This window comes from Chelonoidis abingdonii, chromosome 11, assembly GCF_003597395.2.
Source record: "Chelonoidis abingdonii isolate Lonesome George chromosome 11, CheloAbing_2.0, whole genome shotgun sequence".
Lineage (NCBI taxonomy): Eukaryota > Metazoa > Chordata > Testudines > Testudinidae > Chelonoidis > Chelonoidis abingdonii.
In genome coordinates, this window is record NC_133779.1 from 11,569,234 (window position 1) to 11,588,105 (window position 18,872).

The window sequence follows — 18,872 nt, forward strand, 5'->3', positions numbered from 1 at the left end:
AACATCATTGCACACATGAAAATGGGACAGAGGCTCATGGTTCAAGCTAGAGCTGGGCTGAAAATGAAGAGTTCCCCCCCCCCATGTACCCCATAAAAAAGTATGACCCAAACTAAAATGTTTCCTTTTTATCCATTCTCTAGGGTGTGTTTTCATAGAAAATGGATCATTTTTCTCTAAAATTTCAATTTCCACCATACTGCCTAGCTGCAGCTTCTCTGGATCCCCAAGAGAACCTGGGACTCTTCATCCGCTTCCCCTCATAACATAAATGAAGGCTGCACTGGTGAGTCTTGGCTGCACTCTGGATATGGAAAGGTCAAAACCTCCCAACCAGTCTATGGCTGAGGATTTTGTGACCTTCAGCTACACCAACCAATCTGCTTCTTTGTGCGGCTATTGTGGACAGGCCCTGGTAGCACATCTCTAATGAGCTTCCAGGGAGCTGCGTGAGGTCCTGGAGAAGTTGGGGGAGCCCAGAGATTGTGTGTGGGTGGGGCCTAGCTCCCAATTGGATTCACTGAAGATCAGGGCATAACTTTGGGAATTCCTGGGTCCCCTTTTCATTCTTCAGGGAAAGGGAAGGGAGCTCCCCTCCTGGAACGATCTGAGGGAAATTTCCATGTATAGAGACTGGTGGATTCTTTGTACTCTGGTCAGCACCCTGGGTGCGTAATGCAGGAAAGGGGGCTGCTGCAAAGAAATCTGCTCCTATATTAATATTATTATTCTTTTTAATTTATTTCAGCAAGATCACAGCTGTTATGGCATCATTCATTATCACTTGGCCACTTTCGAGGTTCGAGGTAGCCATGTGAATAACAGGGATGATAAGCCCCAATTACAGCAAGACAGCCTGCAGCAGGGCTGGTTCTGCAGTCTCATTGGGTAGCATTAGCACGCATTCCCTATCATTTCACCTCTTGCACTTTGCCTTTCGTTCTCACAGGGTTCATAGCTGCTACACACGAAGCCAAGCAGCTAAGTTTTCCTGATGGTCAAGTGACCCCTAAGGGATATTGCGAACATGCTTCATAAAGACAGGTGCCTCTCTATCTGAACAGATGCTGCCTGCTGCCCTGCAACCTCTCTGATGACTCCTTGTCCTTTAGGGTGAAGACCTCTGGCGTCAGCAGCTCCCCTTCTAGCAGGAATTGGGTACGTTGGCAGGTTTCACTGTCTTTAAAATACAAAGTGATGTGTAAAGGCTGCAAGCTGTTTCTATTTGCAGATGTTCTGTGCAGCGGCAGAGGACTCAGCTGAGCTGTTGGGATGACTCAGTGATGGGGATGGAGGGCAGGTAGCAGTAGGTAGCTTGGGAACTCTGCCCCTACATCTGCCCATGCTCCACGGTGAGTAATTTAATCTGCACAGAAATCTGACATTCAAAGCAAGCTTGCAGTGCTAAAACCCTGATGCCCTGAGCAATGATTTCTCAAGGAGTCCCATTTTTAGAGGTGCTGTGTGCTCTGGGCCCGATCCTGCCAGGGGCTGAGGAAGAAGAGACCCCACGGAATATCAGTGACTACTTCCCAAATTGCATCAGGTATATTTGCTGCTGGAAATTTGATCAGCAAATGCATTTTCAGCAATTTTACTCTTTGACTTGATTGTAGATGCAGGAATTCAGAGCTGCGTTGCTCTGAGGGCATACAAGCAAGTCTCATTTTATGCGAGGGTTCCGTTCCATGGTTAGTGCGTAAAGCGAAAACCACGAATGGTGAAACACTCATTGAGTTGAATGGCTGACGGAATAGCCTGCACTACAGATGCAGTTTTTAGATTGTAATTTTTCCTTTGTTTCCCTTTTAACCGACTGCACAAAGCTGAATTTGTGCATGTTAAATGCGCCTAAGATGCAACTTGCCTGTATTTCTGTTTCCTGACTGGCTGAAGGCTCCAGCACTTCTGCCTTGAAGATACCCCTCAGAGTTACAGGGCTATGTTCATCTCTTTCCCTTCTCTGGTTTCTGAGAGCCAAATGTCAAGATTCATAGCCTCCTTTCTCATGGGGTGAAATCTTGCCATTCTCCCACCCTCAGACTGAGCCCTGGGCTACCGCACAATGTGCCTGTAGCACTGAGCACTGTGCCTGCTCAATAGGTCCGGCTGGGTTTGTACCTGTGGTTGACATGTGTGTGCTAAAGTACAGCTGTGTAAATTTTATGCCAAAACTTTTCATTCTAATATAAATATTACAAACAAAAAGTTCATGACATGTATGCATATTGAAAGCCAGCGGCAGAGTTGTTGGAATCTCTACAGGAAGGAGTAATGGTAACTTTACTGCTTAATGGCTTTTGCTTTAGAACGTTTTTCAGAAGTACGCCGCATACTGTTTGCAATGGGTTTGTGCTATTAACTCTGTGTTCAGTGAACAGCTGCATGGTACCATCCCCTGCTAACTGAGCAGAAGCCATTTGGAATACTTACATTCAGGGTCATGCACACAATAACTCTACAATAGCCGTGCAAGACTTTCCAAAAAGTCCTGAGAGACCAGAACCGCTGGTCTGTGTTTCAGCAAAGAGTAGAGCTGAGGTGCAGGAAAGAGCAGTGTAATAGTTTTTTTATTTAATTTACCTCCATCACCTGTTCAAAAAGCATGGCTGAAGTAACTAGCACACTCAACTGGATATTAGTGCAAACCTAGTGCTTGCACAATTCACCCATTTGCGATGCCAACCCCTCCCTCATCCAGCTGAAGTAACTGTCCATGTTAGCTTGTAGCTTACCAGATAACTACAATCCCTTGCATGGGGACCAGAGGTGGGTCCTGGGAGGATGAAGGGGAACCTGTAGGATGATCAAACTCTCTGGATTCAGTCAACATAGGCTGGGCAAAGCACTTCAGCTTCTCTTGGAGGGATTCTTGGAGGCAGAGTGTATCACTGGGTGCATTTGGTAAGGGAAAGTTAATAGATCCCGGTTCTGATCGAATTTACACACGTAAATCTGGAGTGATGCCGTTATTGAATTCAGAAGCAGACCCTGAAAGTTTATCCCATGTGTTGCAAAGAGGCAGTGGCATAATTTGAACTCACAGGAGCAGAGAAAATAAAAAAAATAATGTACATAATGAGGCAATGAAACACGTTTATGAATAACTTAAATGCAGGACAGATAAACACAATGACTGTTTTCACCATGCACTTGCCATATGTGTACACATGTCATGATACAATGGGCCACACTTTGAAGTTGAGGGCTAGAAAGGGTGTCTGTGTGAATGCCATTATTGCAAACTCACACAGTGCTCAAATAGGCTGTGGAACTCTGATCCACTAGATATCAATGGGGCCAAGGGATTAGCAGGATTCAAAGAGGGACTGGATTTACACCACAAAATATGTTTAACTAGTGGGTGCCTGGGGGAAACTTTCCCTTGGAGCAGTTAATCTCATAGCTCCCTATTGCAGGGATTCTTCCATCTTCCCCTGATGCATCTGTAACTGGTTACTGGGCTAGAAGAACTCAGGTCTGATCCAGTCTGGCAGTGCCTGTCTTCCTATTGGCATATCCTATGGGGGGTGTAAATCCAAATTTATGTGTTTTTCTGATCTTCCTTGAGCTTCTGGGAATCCTAGATTTGCACTCAGAGCAGAAAGATGTCTCGTTTAATATCATCTACTTTCCTGTTCTTTTTCCTTTCAGGAAGGAAAGTTCAAAACTTCTCGGACCTGCCCAGTACGGTATATCAGCTGTCAATGACACTAAATTCACACCTGCAGTGTTCCTTCTCACTGGGATACCTGGGCAGGAAGACATCCATCTCTGAATCTCTGTCCTCTTCTGCTTCATGTATGCTATTTCCATAGTAGGAAATTCAGTCATTCTGTTCATTATAAAAACAGATCCAGTCCTCCATGAGCCCACGTACATTTTCCTTTCCATATTGGCCGTCACAGACCTTGGCTTATTGATAGCCACCATACCAACGATACTGAGCCTATTCTTGTTTAAACTCTAGAGAGATCAGCCTTGATGCTTGTTTTGCCCAGATGGTCTTCATCCACTCTCTGCAATTTAATGAATCCTCTGTGCTCTTGTTGATGGCATTTGACTGCGTCATCGCAATCTGTAACTCGCTGAGATATGCCTCCATCTTAACCCTGCCGAGAATAGCCAAGATGGGACTGGTGTTTGTGCTAAGAGCAGTGGCAGTAACATTTCCACTCCCTTTTCTCCTGAAACGGTTCCAATTCTTTCTTGCCAATGTCCTCTCCCGTTCCTACTGCCTGCTCCAGGACCTCATGAAGCTAGTTTGTTCGGACATCACAGTCAACAACATCTATGGCTTGTTTATTACAGTCAGAACGGTGGGGTTGGACTCGCTGCTCATTTTCCTCTCCTATGTGATGATCCTCAAAGCAGTGCTGAGCATCACGTCCCCCACAAAATGCTTTAGGGCCCTGAACACCTGCGTCTCCCACCTCTACGCTGTCCTGTTCTTCTACATGCCAGAGTTCAACCTGACTGTCATACACAGATTCTGGAAGAGCTCTTCTCCCTTGCTTCAAATTATCCTGGGCTACATCTTCCTGCTGGGTCCTTCTTTAATGAATCCAATCGTGTCCAGCATGAAAAGCAACCATCTTCGTGCCAGGATAATCAGGGTGTTTGTCAAGTAAAGAGTCAGTTCATCATCCAGCTCCAGAGCTGGTGACACAGGTCATGGCCACCTATTCCATCTTGGACCCTTAGAGATGAGGAAACAAGAGCTACTGATCTCCACTCTGTAGAGAGAGGCTTATACAGGGTCTTAGACCTGAAGCTTAGGGGGGCCATCCCCACCCCCAGTTGAGGGAGGACAGCACTCTGGGGAAAGGAGTCCAAGCCAGGCAGCAGCATTTACAAAGTCACTCTGTTCGTGGAGAGCCAGGGGAACGGTGGGATGTTAGCCCCTAAAGACACGTATCAATGGATGCTCTACCCTCAGAATTCCTATGAATAAAGTCACTATGAGAAGAGATGTGGCTGTTGTTTCCCATTACACCTGGCCTGTCACTGTCCCATCCCTAGTTAATCACTCACGGGCCATGCTAATCTCCTTCTCCATGGGTTGATGGCTTTTATTCACACATGAGGTCAAAACATCTGTAAGGACGGGACTTCGGCCATTCATCTGCCCAGGAAGGATTGCTTCTTGAACCAGATAAGGTAAAATAACATATCCAGTGAGCTAGTCACACCATCAGTCTCATTGAAGCCCCAGGCCCCACTTTCATCTTGGAATCTGGGGTTAAATGTCATACCCCAAGGACAGTCTCTTATCATCAGTCTCTGTGTCCCAGGACAACAAGCCATTCTTCTCAGCCACTTTGGCCCATGCTTACAAGGCCCGCTGGTTGCTAGGGAGATGGTGGCATTAGTGGACCCCTTCTGTTAATGGGCATGCTGGCAGGGTGGGATTCAGTAGTATGGAAACCGGAAATAGTATAAAAGACCTACCAACAATCAAACCCTAACCCCTCCCCTTGGCCGCTTAAACCCTGCCCCTTGACCCCTTAAGCCCTGACCACCTGTCACTGGAAGTCCCACCCATGGGGACAATTACTTCCGGGGTCAAAGAGGACACAAGACCGGAAGCAATGTATGTCATGTGACTCCTCTAAGAACTCCTCCCACAGCCCTCTACCAATCAGGAGGGGTTTCTCCCCCGTAGGCCCACCCTGAGAGGAGATTTGTCCAATCAGGGGTCTTCCGGGCATGGTGACACATCCGGAAGTGGTTCGCATGACCCAAGAACTCCTCCACTGCCCTCTGCGAATCACGATGCGTTTCAGCCACACAGCACCGCCCTGAGAGCAGATTTGACCAATCGGTGGTGTTCCGGGCCAGGGTGACCTGCCCAGAAGAGGGTCGTGTCACCCCTCTAAGAACTTGTCCCAGAGCCCTCTGCCAATCAGAGCGCAGCACTATCACCCCATAAGTCCCAGCAATCGGGGCAGAAGAGGCCATCTTTTACCAAGAACACGTGCTTCAGAAATCGTGGAAACATGGACTCCTTCACCACCCTGGTGAGAACTTCGGACTTTGCGTGAGCCCCAAGGGCCGTTGGACTTGTGTGGAAAAAGCGCTACATGAGTGACAGTTCCAACGAGGGCCCTTTAACTCATCCGTTGATGGATACGCCAGTACCCAAAACCCAAACCCTCATGAGGCATCCCAATGAGCATGAAGGCCTCTCGTTGTTGGCCCCCCAGAGGTGGAAGATGAATGCAGCTCAGGTGAGTCAGCAGAGGACAAGATGAACAAAAAAGATGTCGCTCAAGTAAATGAATAAGATGCGACAGTTGATGATGGAGTGCAATGAAATTAGGAACCAGGAGGTTGTGTAAATCTAAAAACAAGCAGTGGGGTGCTTACGCTGTTTCTTTTCTGAAAAATCTCTCAACAGCTCGAAGATGCTTTCTAGAGGCCTTTGAGAACTGACATCGGTAGCCTTGTGGGAGCAGTGATGAGCTGCCAAAATATTAACCACAGGTTCCCTCCTCCTTACTTCATGAGGGGGTCGTGCCCCCCCAGGCGGTCATGCCCCATCCAACCCCCATGTTCCTTGATGCCCCCCAGGACCCCTGCCCCATCCACCCCTCTTCCCTGTCCCCTGACTGTCCCCTGCCGCCCCATCCAACTCCTCTTCTCATTTCTGATGGCCCCCTGGGACTCCTTCCCCATCCAACCACCCTTTCTCTCTGTTCCTGCCCCCCACCAACCCATCCAACCCTTGCTTCTTCGTGACTGCCCCCCCAAACCCTTCGCCCCTTTCAATCCCCCTGTTCCCTGCCCTCTGACTGCCCGACCCCTATTCACTCCCTCACAACCCACAAAACTCCCCTGCCCCCTTACTGCGCTGCCATGCCCACTCGGCCGGGACCGGAACCAGGGCTGTGGGGGCCCGAGCTGAGCCAGCCAGAGCTGCTCGGCAGGGATCTGGACCAGTGCCGGTGCCACGAGGTCCAGGCAGGAACTGCTCGGCTGAGACCGAGACCGGTGCTGCAGGTCCCAGGCCGGAGCTGCTTGGCCGGGCCGGAAACGGTGCCGTGGGGCCCGGGCCGGGCTGGGCCGGGCTGGACGACCTCAGCCGGGACCGGGACCAACACCGCGGGGCCCGAGTTGGGGCCCTGGTCAGGCCGGAGCCCCTCGTCCGGGACTGGCACCGGCGCTGCGGGGCCCGAGCCAGGCCGATGCCACTGGAGCCAGAGCTGGGGGTGCTTGGCCAGGACTGATCAGGGGCACTCAACCAGGACCAGGCCAGGGGCCAGGCTGGAGGGAGCTGCTCGGCCTGAGCTGGACTGGGCCGCGCCATGCATCTCTGGAGCCCTCCTCATGCTTGACCACCAGCTTACCTGCCTGCTGCTTGTGTCAGGTTTCTCGTGAACATTTGATTCGCGGGAAGCAGGGGAGGGGGAGGAGAAGGAGGGCGGAGTGTTCAGGGGAGGAGAAGGAAGTGAGTTGGTGCCGGGGGCCGGGTGGATAGCTGCCTGAGCTTTAGTTAAATTTAAAAGCTGTTTTAGAACTGCTTGTCCTGGAACAACCGATTCTAAAAGGGTTTCTAAATTTAACAACCGGTTCCTGTGAACTGGTGAGAACTGGCTCCAGCTCACCACTACGTGCATCAGCTGTTTTTGCATCATGTCTGAGACACAGCTGTTTTTGCTCATGTCTGAGACACAGATCTCAAGAGGAAAATCCGGAAAAGGACAAAATGGAAGAATGAACCAGCTCAGACTCCCTTATGGTAGGGGTCGTGGTGTCCATTTTTAAAGGCGGCTGTAAAGGTCGTGTTAAACCAGGCAATTAATAAAACTTATTTATTTAAATGTGTCAATATGAGTGTGTCCCCCTTTATATTTGTGTTAGCAAAAGACAGTACCAGTAACAGTCATTTCTACACAGGCAGCTCTCTTAAAGAAAATATATTATATCCCCTTGGAAGTTGGGAGCATCGGTGGGGTGAACTCTCTTTCTCAAGAGACCAGAAAGCATAGTAAAACTTTCCATAGAAGATAGAGAACAGTTTGGCTTTCAGAGAGGGACGCTTACACTTTACACATTTCCACCCCACCATCAACCTCAGCCTGGACCATTCTGCACAAGAGATCCACTTCCTAGACAATACAGCACTAATAAACGATGGCCAACTAAACACCACCCTATATCGGAAACCTACTGACCACTAGACTTACCTACATGCCTCCAGCTTTCATCCAGACCACACCACTCAACCCATTGTCTACAGCCAAGCTCTAGGATCCAATCGCATTTGCTCCAACCCCTCAGATAGAGACAAATACCTGCAAGATCTCTATCAAGCGTTCTTCCAGCTACAGTACCCACCTGCTGATGTGAAGAAACAGATTGACAGAGCCAGAAGAGTACCCAGAAGTCACCTACTACAGGACAGGCCCAACAAAGAAAGTAACAGAACGCCACTAGCCATCAACTTCAGCTCCCAACCAGTGGCGTATTATCACCTAGGCCAACAAGGGCTTGGCCTAGGGCGGCAAATTTGCTCACGCCACCTCCTCAGCTCTGCCCCTTCCCCATATCCCTGGCCTGCCTCCTCCCCCAGGTGCACCGCGCTTCCCTCCTTCCACCTCCCTCCCTGGCTTGCCACGCGAAAGTGCTGGGATGGAGGGAGAAGTGAGTAGCAGCGCACTCAGAGGAGGCAGAGCAGAGGTGAGCTGCAGCCCGCAGGTGCGGGGAATAACCTGGGAGGGGGGTGGGAACCTCTCCCCGCCCCAACTCATCTCTGCTCCACTGCTGCCATCCCTCGAGCGAGGCACAACTCCCCTTCTTCTCCCTCCCTCCCTCCCAGGCTTGCCATAGGGGAGCGGAGGTGAGCTGGCGCATGGGGGGTTGCAAAGCAATTTTTTGAGGGCCTAGGGGTGGCAAATTTGTTAATCCACCACAGCCTCCAACTAAAACCTCTCCAGCACATCATCAAGGATCTGCAACCTGTCCTGAAGGACAATCCCTCACTCACACACATCTTGGGAGACAGGCCAGTCCGCTCTTACAGACAGCCCCCATACCTACAGCAACCACACAACAAAAACACTAACCCAGGAACCTATCCTTGCAACAAAGCCTCTTGCTAGCTCTGTTCACATATCTATTGAGGGGATACCATCCTAGGACCTAATCACATCAGCCACACTATCAGAGGCTCATTCGCCTGCACATCTACCAATGTGATATATGCCATCATGTGCCAGCAATGCCCCTCTGCCAAGTACTTTGGCCAAACCGGACAGTCTCTACGTAAAAGAATAAATGGACACAAATCAGATATAAAAAATTATAACATTAAAAAACCAGTTGGAGAACAATTCAATCTCCCTGGCCACTTGATTACAGACCTAAAAGTCACAATATTACAACAAAAAATCTTCAAAAACAGACTCCAACAAGAGACTGCTGAATTGGAATTCATTTGCAAATTGCACACCATTAAATTAGGCTGGAATAAAGACTGGGAGTGGATGGGCCATTACACAAAGTAAAACTATTTCCCCACGCTTATTTTTCCCCCCACTACAGTTCCTCACATCTTCTTGTCAATTGCTGGAAATAGGCCATTTTCATTACCACTACAAACAGTTCTTTTTCTCTCCTGCTGATAATACCTCACCTTAATTGATCACTCTTCTTATAGTGTGTATGGTAACACTCATCTCTTCCTACTGTATTTTCCACGGCATGCATCCGATGAAGTGGGCTGTAGCCCACAAAAGCTTATGCTCAAATAAATTTGTTAATCTCTAAAGTGCCACAAGTACTCCTGTTCTTTTTTCCCTTTACACAAACCGGCTCAAATACGTTTTAAAAGAAACAAGACCATTGTTTCAGGTGTGGATGTGCAATGGAAGGCAAATTTGGTGGATATGCACCGGTTCTCCAAATGCAGCAGCGGTTTTAAGTACATCTTAACAGTGATAGACATTCTATCCAAATATGCCTGGGCCTGAGGCCTAAAAGACAAGACGGGCGTTGAGGTATCCAAGGCCTTTCAAGCTATTTTCAGCAAAGGTCGCATGCCTCTAAAATTACAAACTGATCGGGGGAAAGAATTTTTAAACAAACCTTTAAGCAGATTATTAAAGTGGCATGGAGTTCGCCACTTTGTTACTAATAATGAAGTCAAAGAAGGGGTTGTAGAGCGATTTAACAGAACTTTAAAAACTAGGATGTGGAGATATTATTGCAGCCCATAACACCTTTTGCTACATTGATGTGTTACCTGACTTTAAATTTAGAGTTACAGCCAGAGTTTCACAGAACTATACGTACCAGACCCGCTGATGTTAGCCCTTCAAATTCTTTGAAGGTATGGAAAATGGTTTATGGCGATGGTCTAAAATAACACCGGTTGTTGACCCTAAACAATCCCCCAGAGGGGGATTCCTCTCACTCTCCCTTTTCACAAATATCACCAAGACAGTGTCGTGGGACAGGCACCACTCTTGCAGCCTCTCTAGGAGGTTGAATAGTTCTAAGCGAGCATAAGCGGTGGTGAAACAGGCAATGAAGATGTTGGTATTGCCAGAGACAGAGTACCAGTCTTTTGCGTGCTTCCAAGACACACACGCAGTTTCATCATCGATAAACTCACAGGATGAAACCTTGTAATTGAGGAAAAGCAGGTACTGAAAGAGTGGAGAAATTGGAGAGGGTCCAGAGAAGAGTAACAAGAATGATTAAAGGTCTTGAGAACATGATCTATGAAGGAAGGTTATAGAATTGGGTTTGTTTAGTTTGGAAAAGAGAAGACTGAGAGGGGACATGATAGCAGTTTCCAGGTATCTAAAAGAGAGTCATAAGGAGGAGGGAGAAAAGTTGTCCACCTTAGTTAGCCTCTAAGAATAAACAAGAAGCAATGGGCTTAAACTGCAGCAAGGGACTTTTAGATTGGACATTGGGAAAAAGTTCCTAACTGTCAAGGTGGTTAAACACTGGAATAAATTGCCTAGGGAGGTTGTGAAATCTCCATCTCTGGAGATATTTAAGAATAAGTTAGATAAATGTCTATCAGAGCTGGTCTAGACAGTAATTGGTTCTGCCATGAGGGGAGAGGACTGGACACGATGACCTCTCGAGGTCCCTTCCCGTCCTAAAATCTAAGAATCTATAAAATCTAAAGGTTTATTCATAAAAGGAAAAAGATACAGATGAGAGCTAGAATTGGTTCAATGGAATCAATTACATACAGTAATGGCAAAGTTCTTGGTTCAGGCTTGTAGCAGTGATAGAATAAAGTGCAGGTTTAAATTAAGTCTCTGGAGTACATCCCCAGTTGGGATGGGTCATCAGTTCTTTGTTCAGAGTTTCAGTTTATAGCAAAGTCCCTCCAGAGGTAAGAAGGAGGAGATGAGGCATCAGCCTTTTATAGTCTTTTCCAGGTGTAAGAACACCTCTTTGTCCTTACTGTGGAAAATGACAAGCAAAATGGAGTTTGGAGTCATATGGACAAGTCCCTGCATACTTTGCTGACTTACAAGGCGCATCTGCCTTCTCTCGATGGGTCAGTTTTGTATCTGATGGTCCTGAATGGGCCATCAAGGAGGCTAGGCAGAGCTAACACCAACTTGTCTGGGATGTCACACAGAAGCATAACGTAAGTTTGAAATACAGACAGGACAGAGCCAATATTCATAACTTCAACTACAAAATGACAAATGACACATGCATACAGACAGCATAATCATAACCAGCAACCCATAATCTTGTCTTAGACCCCTTATATGACCACCTTTGCATAAGATTTAGTGCCACTACTGGACCTTGGTTGCAACCATGTTCTGTACGGTCCCAGTTCAAGTCAATAACGTGACACAGGCATCTTCTGGTTTGGTCATTTTCTTTAAAACACAGTCAGGGTCTGCACTAAATTGCACAACATTTATCAAGGTCACCCCTTACGCTAAATGTTCTTGGGTTAGGCACAGACATTGCATAGCATCACCTATGGCAAGAACAGTGTTTAATAAGCTTTCCAAATACAGCTCAGCACACAGGCCCTGGAGCGTGCAATTTATATCTACTGAAGTCCCAGTCACACAGTCATGGCGCCGTTGGGCTGGCACATCTATGACACAGCCCTCACAATCTTCCAAAAGCTTTTCCCTAAGGCAGTGATTAAGGACAGCATAAACAGCAACACGTAAAATAGTCTGCATGACTTTTTTATGCTCACGATGTGGCACTGGCTCAGTTAGTTCCATGCCAAGCCTCCTAAACTCCTCATAGCCGTCATCCTCAGAGTTCTCTTCAACAATTTGTATTGGCATTGAGCAAAACCAAGGAGAGTCCAGTTCATCTTTGCTGCTTGATGTAACGCTGTCCAGGGCCTCCAAGTCCTCTAGAAAGGCATCGTCAAGCTGTCGAGAGATTTTCAGAAAAGAAACAGTGTAAGTTTTCACTGCTTGTTTTTAAATAGACACAACCCAATCCCCACCCCCCAGTTCCTAACCCCATTACACCCCATCATCAATGGTCACTTCTTAATCATTCATTTACCTGAGCAATGTCTTTTCCATTCATCTTGTCCTCCGATGACTCCCCCAAGCTGTGTTTGCCTTCCGCCTCTAGGGGGGTGGACAATCATCGAGGTGACTCACGAGAGTTTTGGTTTCGGGTTCCGGCGTATCCATCAACGGCTGAGTCAAAGAGCCCTCATGGGAACTGTTGCTGATATAGCACTTTCTCCACATAAGTCAAAAGGCCCTCGGGGTAAAACAAAATCCAAAGTGCTCACAGAGGTGGTGAAGGAGTCCATGTTTCCACGATTTCTAAAGCACGCATCCTTGGTAAAAGATGGCCTTTTCTGTCCCGATTGCTGGGATTTATGGGGTGATGGTGCTGCCTTCTGATTGGCAGAGGGTGCTGGGAGGAGTTCTCAGAGGGGTCACATGACCCTCAACTGGGTGGGCCACCCTGCCCCTGAACACCACTGATTGGACAAATCTGCTCTCGGGGTGGTCCTATGCAGCTGAAACCCATCACAATTGGTAGAGAGCAGTGGGAGGAGTTCTTAGAGCGGTCACACGAGCCACATCCAGATGGGTCACCCCACCCTGGAACACCCTTGATTGGTCAAATGACTTCTCGGTGTAGGCCTATGGGGGTGAAACCATTCCTGATTGGTAGAAGACAGTGGGAGGAGTTCTTAGAGTGTCACATGACACACTTTGGTTCCGGTCATGTGTCTGTCTTGACTCCAGAAGTAATATCCCCATGGGTGGGACTTCTGGTGATAGGTGGGCGGGGTTTAAGGGTCGAGGGGTGGGGTATTAGGGGTCAAGGGGCCGGTTTGGGTTTGATTGATGGTAGGCCCCTAACAATACTACTGGACACCATTAGGGGCCCTTGCCTTCCAAAAGGGTGGCTTTGTAAATTTAGTATCAGCTCTTCTTGAAGGAAAGATTGATTCTTGAACCATATGAGGTAAAGTAACAAATCCAGTGAGCTAGTCACACCCTCAATCTCATCCAAGCCCCCAGGTCCCCCTTCATCTTGGAATCTGGATTTAGATGTCATACCCCAAGGAGAGTCTCTTATACATCAGTCTCTGTGTCTCAGGACAACAAACCATTCTTCTCAGCCACTTTAGCCCATGCTTACCAGACCTGCTGGATGATAGGGTGATGTTTGAATTTGTGGGCCACTGCTGTTAGTGGGCATGCTGGCAGGGTGGGATTTAGTAGTATGGAAACCGGACACCCTTGGAGGCCCTTGCCTTCCAAAAGGGCGGCTTTGTAAATTTAGTGTCAGGTGTTTTGGAATGAGAGTCCTTAGCCATTCGGGACTTCACTTTCTTTTGAAGCTTGCTGAAGGTTTGCTTGAGGCACATTAGTATCTGTTTGAGAACTGGAACTTTGCTACTGGAAGGGGATGGTGTCCTAGCTCTGGAGGCCTTTGGTGACTTTGGGGGAGAACCGTCAGGATTCCCAGTTGCTTTCTCCCCAGCTTGCGAAAGCCCTGTTGTACTCGTCGCAATGGACACCATCTTTGGTTGCTTGGTGGGAGCCGTTTTCCCCATTCCATCCTGCGTCTTGCTCTTGCCTGCTGGAAGGAGCCACAGCACTGGCATCTTGTTGTGGTTGGATGATGCTGAGGAGTCTCCTGGAGTCCATCGTTGTGGAATTCCATGGGATCTTCTGGGCAAGTCAGCACCTGCAGAACCAGCTGGTCTCTTGCATCGAAGCTTACTGCACTTCTTGCAGATTTTGATTGGCGGCTGGTCCCTGGAGAGCTGTGAATTCACAGATCCGTCGAACCCCTGTGAATCCACGATGTCTTGAAGATCATGCAGCTCAGCAGATGTCTCCTTCTGAGTTTTCTTACCCTTCATCTTTCCTGGATATGCCTTGCGGCACTGCTGGCAAATTGAGACCTGGCCCACCAAGAGGAAGGAGCTGCTCAACATTTCCGTCAGCTGCTTGAGCTGCAGGTCGTGTGCAGCCTGCCCAGCAATGAGAGAGTCAAGGGTGGATCTTGTGAGCTGCTCAGAGCCTGGTGCCTCTGGAGCAACCTCGTGGAATTGGTTCCTGGGAAGATCTGCCCTGCTCTCACCTGCCTGTGCCCCTGGCCCCAGGCAGGAGCCTTCTCCCAAGATAACCTTCCTCTCCATATGCAGCTCCAGCTTCTCTTCAGTCCCTTTGGTGCCGCTCACACTGGTAAGGGGCTTTCTGAACTCACTCCTACAAATCTGGAGTGTCGCTTTGAGGGTCTTCTCTGCTATTGTGGTTCCTGGAGGTGGTGATGTGAGACCCACCATTGCTGGCAGAGTGCAGCAATCTGGGTTAATCTGGTTTCCTGACACACCATCATTCCTGCCCGTCTCCATGGTGGTATCTTCCACTGGCATTGGAGGACGTGTGGAAGAAGAGGAGCTTGTGCTTTGCTTCCCCATCTGCAGGAAATCGGTCTCCATCTCACTGAACTCCACACTGGCTCCCCTGGCTTGGACGGCATCAGGCAGCTTTGCCGGGGGCTCTGGGTCCAGGGTGAGCAGCCCCCTCTGCATGACGAGATGCTCACGCCTTATGTGGAGTTCGATGGGGTGGGCAGGCTGTTGTTCCATTGTTGGGAATGCCGCTGTGCTGTGCTTGCCTGGCTCCCTAGCGGGGCGGAGTGGCCCAGACAGGGCAGTCTCTCTCAGGAGGGGAGCATCTTTGTGCGACTCTCTCACGATCTTAGGAAACGCCTTCATTTGGATCTCTGAGCATTTCTGAGCCACGTGATCCTGCAGCTTGACCCTCACCGTAGGCACAAGCCTGGCCAGGATGGCATCAGGGGATGCCATGATCCTGTGGGCCTTTTGGGGCAGAGGTCCCCAGGGGCAGACACATGGCTTCTGGATCTCCTGTGCATGCTGAGGGCTGCTGTCGGATGTCAGGGGCTTTGAGACCTTTGCTGGAAATCCACAATTGGGCCGATCTGTGTTGAATGCCCATTGCTGCTTGGTGTCCTGCTCACCCAGCAATGGCTTCCCCGGGATGGGGGTTTGTGGAGCCCCCAGTTGTCTCTGCAGATGCTTCTGTCGGATGTTGAAGTCTGAGCCGTGGGCTGACATCTGGTCCAGACCTATGTTCTGCTCTCGCCGGTCTCGTCTGCTGTGGGCAGGAGGACTGGGAAGAGGCTGGGCTTGGATGGGATGAGTGGATCCTTCCCAGCTTGCGAGAGTCATGATCTCCCTTGTGTGGCAGAGGGGCTCTGCCCAAGTCACGGAGGCTTCTCTCAGGGGAAAGGAGCTGGGACTCCAGAGGGAAGAGGTGGTGGATTCCATAGAGGAATAGGAGAACTGGCTCATGGCAGATGTCGACACACTCGGCCTGTGGGAGAGAGCAGACAGGGACAGATGGGACATGGCCCTGCTGAGCAAAGGCAGGGTTTGGGCACAGCCTTCCAACAGTAGTGCAATGGAGCATGCATTTTATCTAGAATGATAACCCCTTCATCACATGCACATGTGCAGCACTTAGCACAATGGGGCCTTGAGCAGGATTGGGGATCTACTGCTATTTTAATAGAAAGATTAGCTAAGAACAATTGGTTTGGGGGAGGAAGATGTGAGCATGTGTGTGCAACTCTTGCCAGAGGATGTTGTGAAGGCCAAGACTATAAACTATAAAAAGAACTAGATAAATTCCTCAATGGCTATGAGCTAAGGGGGGCAGGGATGGTGTCCCTAGTCTCTGTTTGTCTGAAGCTGGGAATGGGCGACAGGGGACGGATCATTTGATGATTCCCTGTTCTGGTCATTCCCTCTGCTGCACTGGCATTGGCCAGTTTTGGAAGACAGGATACTGGGCTAGATGAACCTTTAGTCTGACCCAGTCTGGCTGTTCTTCTGTTCTTACATTCTAACCCACTGGAAAACTGTACTCTTCTAATGGCTGATACACTAGAGGCTAATAACCTACTATTGCTCCCATTTAATGGAATTTCTCCAGTGGAGGAGGTCTGTGCTATGGTCCTGAAAGTCTTGGGTTTGAACCCAGCTGATGATTCGTGTTTGGGGTTGTCATGAACAGATGGTTAAGGGTTAGTGCCTCTTTTACCTGTAAAGGGTTAAAAAGTTCACCTAGCCTAGCTAACACCTGACCAGAGGAACCAAAGGGGGAAGAAGTTTCAAAAGGAAGGAGGGAAGTTTTTCCTTTGTTTAGAGTTTCAGTTTCAGCCAGAGTGAAAAAGATCAAGGAAGTAGTAAGTTTTAGAAAGGAAGAAATAGGTTTATGTTTATTTCTTTGTAACCTGTCTTGTGCAATTAGAGGTAGAATCAAACTGGGTATTTGGGTTTTTTTTTGTGTAACTAAATATGTGCCCAGGGGAACATCCTCTGTCTTTTGAAACTGTTGTCTGTGAGAGTAGCTGGTATGCTAATCTCTCCCAGAGAGTTTTCTTTTACCTTTCTTTCCTTTAATTAAAAGCCTTTCTCTTAAGACCTGATTGATTTTTCCTTGTTTTTAGATCCAAGGGGATTGGATCTGGACTCACCAGGGATTGGTGTGGGAAAGGAGGAGGGATGGTTAGTTTCTCCTTGTTTTAAGATCCAAGGAGTTTGGATCTGTGTTCACCAGGGAATTGGTGAAGTCCCTCAAAACTACCCAGGAAAAAAAGTAGTGCTTGTGGGATGGTGGTAGCGATACCAGTTCTAAGCTGGTAATTAAGCTTAGAAGTGTCCATGCAGGTCCCCACATCTGTACCCTAAAGTTCAGAGTGGGGAAGGAACCTTGACAGGGGTGTATCACATGGTGTCCCACTCACTGCTTGTCTGGTGACTACTCTGGGGATTAGCACTCGAGGTCAATGCCCCTTCCACCTGTCGCATGTGGTCACTGTCACTCCCACAATGACCCACACAGTTTTCCTGTTCACTGCCCCGCCGGTCTATGCCATGACCTTTGTGGTTGCTAGGGAAACCCAGGTTCACACTTCACTCCGAGCTCCAGGCCAGGGACCCTCAACCCAGCAGTTCTGGGCTTTCCTCTCCCAGCCTAGACTGCTTCCTAGTACTCCTGGTTCCCCTCCTTGTTCTGGGTGCACCAGCTACAAACACTCCCCCCTCTTCCCAGGGAGGGGCTGCCCTTTCCCAGCGACAGCCCCTGTCTGTAGCCAGCTTCCTGGCTTTATAGGCCCTGCCTATTCCTGCCAGCTGAGCCTGCTTGGAATCAATTCCCTGCTCCCTGGCTCTTCCTCCAGCTGCACCCTGTGGAGTTAATGGGCCTGCCTGGCCACCTGAGCCCCTTCCAGTGCTAGGTGGGGTGGACACCCCCTCACAGGGTGTCATTTGATGCTTTTTCTTTCAAACACAGCACAGGCAGGTGCTAGACAGTCGTCTGCTGGCAGGTATTGCCGTACAGAAGGATTTGATCCTACTCACTACCCGAACTTGTAGTCTCTGCATTTAATTTCTGATAATCCCGCACCTCACTTTCACTGGTCTCTCACCTTGGAAGCTAAAGCCTCTTAGTGGCTTTTCCCTGTTATTTGAGGATCCTGGAGTTTCTGGTTGTCCCTGCTCCCTCCTCTCTACATTCACTATCCCCTCCCACCCAGCCCCCAGTCTGATGCCCCCCAGTCAGTTGCCTTACGGTATCAGAACTTCATCCAGGTGTCTGGCCACGTACTGTAGCCTCCTCTCAAAGAGCCAGAGGCTGTGAGCCAAGGGGAGCTTCTCCAGGGGCACAGGGCAGCTGTGGAACAGAGAGAGCAGATAGCTGAGTGCAGGCCCTGCCCTCAGGCCCTCTTTTACCCAGAAGTGCAGCACCGAAAGGCTCCCTGTCCCATTCTCCACTGAGGCAGCCTCTTCCCCTGCAATACCCGGGCCTTGCCTTGGATGTTCTGCTTTGGGGTTAGCTGGATTGTTAGGTGAGCCCTCTCTAGTGCTGAGGAGGTGAGAGTGTATCTTGCTGGCAGCAGGTGTGTCATGTCCCACCCACAGAAGCTAATCAACATATAGAATGACAGCCTACTCTAGCTGCCAACTAATGCAGCTACCTCTTTAGCTCTAAGGGGTGCTTTATGCTGCAGAGCTGAAGGTCCAGGCTTCAAATCCTACTAGGAACCTATCCTGGGGGACTAGAGGAGGGGCCATTACCCAAGTGCTGCCGGATCCCTTTCACCCTACTCACCATACTAGAAAGGCCAGCCTTCCTCCTGACCTCTCCACCTCACCTCCCTGGGGTGCACGGGGCTGCTCCCAGAAAACATTTTCTCCCCCTCTTGGGTTGGAAGGATGATCCAGTCCAGTCAACACAATCTACCCCACACACGCACACTGCCCCAGGTTAAAATGAACCGTATGATGCTCGAAGAAGGGAATGACCCACCGTACGAGGTGTGGGGGTGGATTAGAGATGGCA

At 49.1% G+C, this 18,872-nt stretch overlaps 1 pseudogene; it reads left to right on the forward strand.

Annotated features, from left to right (window-relative positions):
- The first annotated feature begins 2,803 nt into the window (after window positions 1–2,803).
- On the forward strand, window positions 2,804–4,662 carry LOC116819962 (olfactory receptor 51G2-like; annotated as a pseudogene).
- Window positions 4,663–18,872: the final 14,210 nt, after the last annotated feature.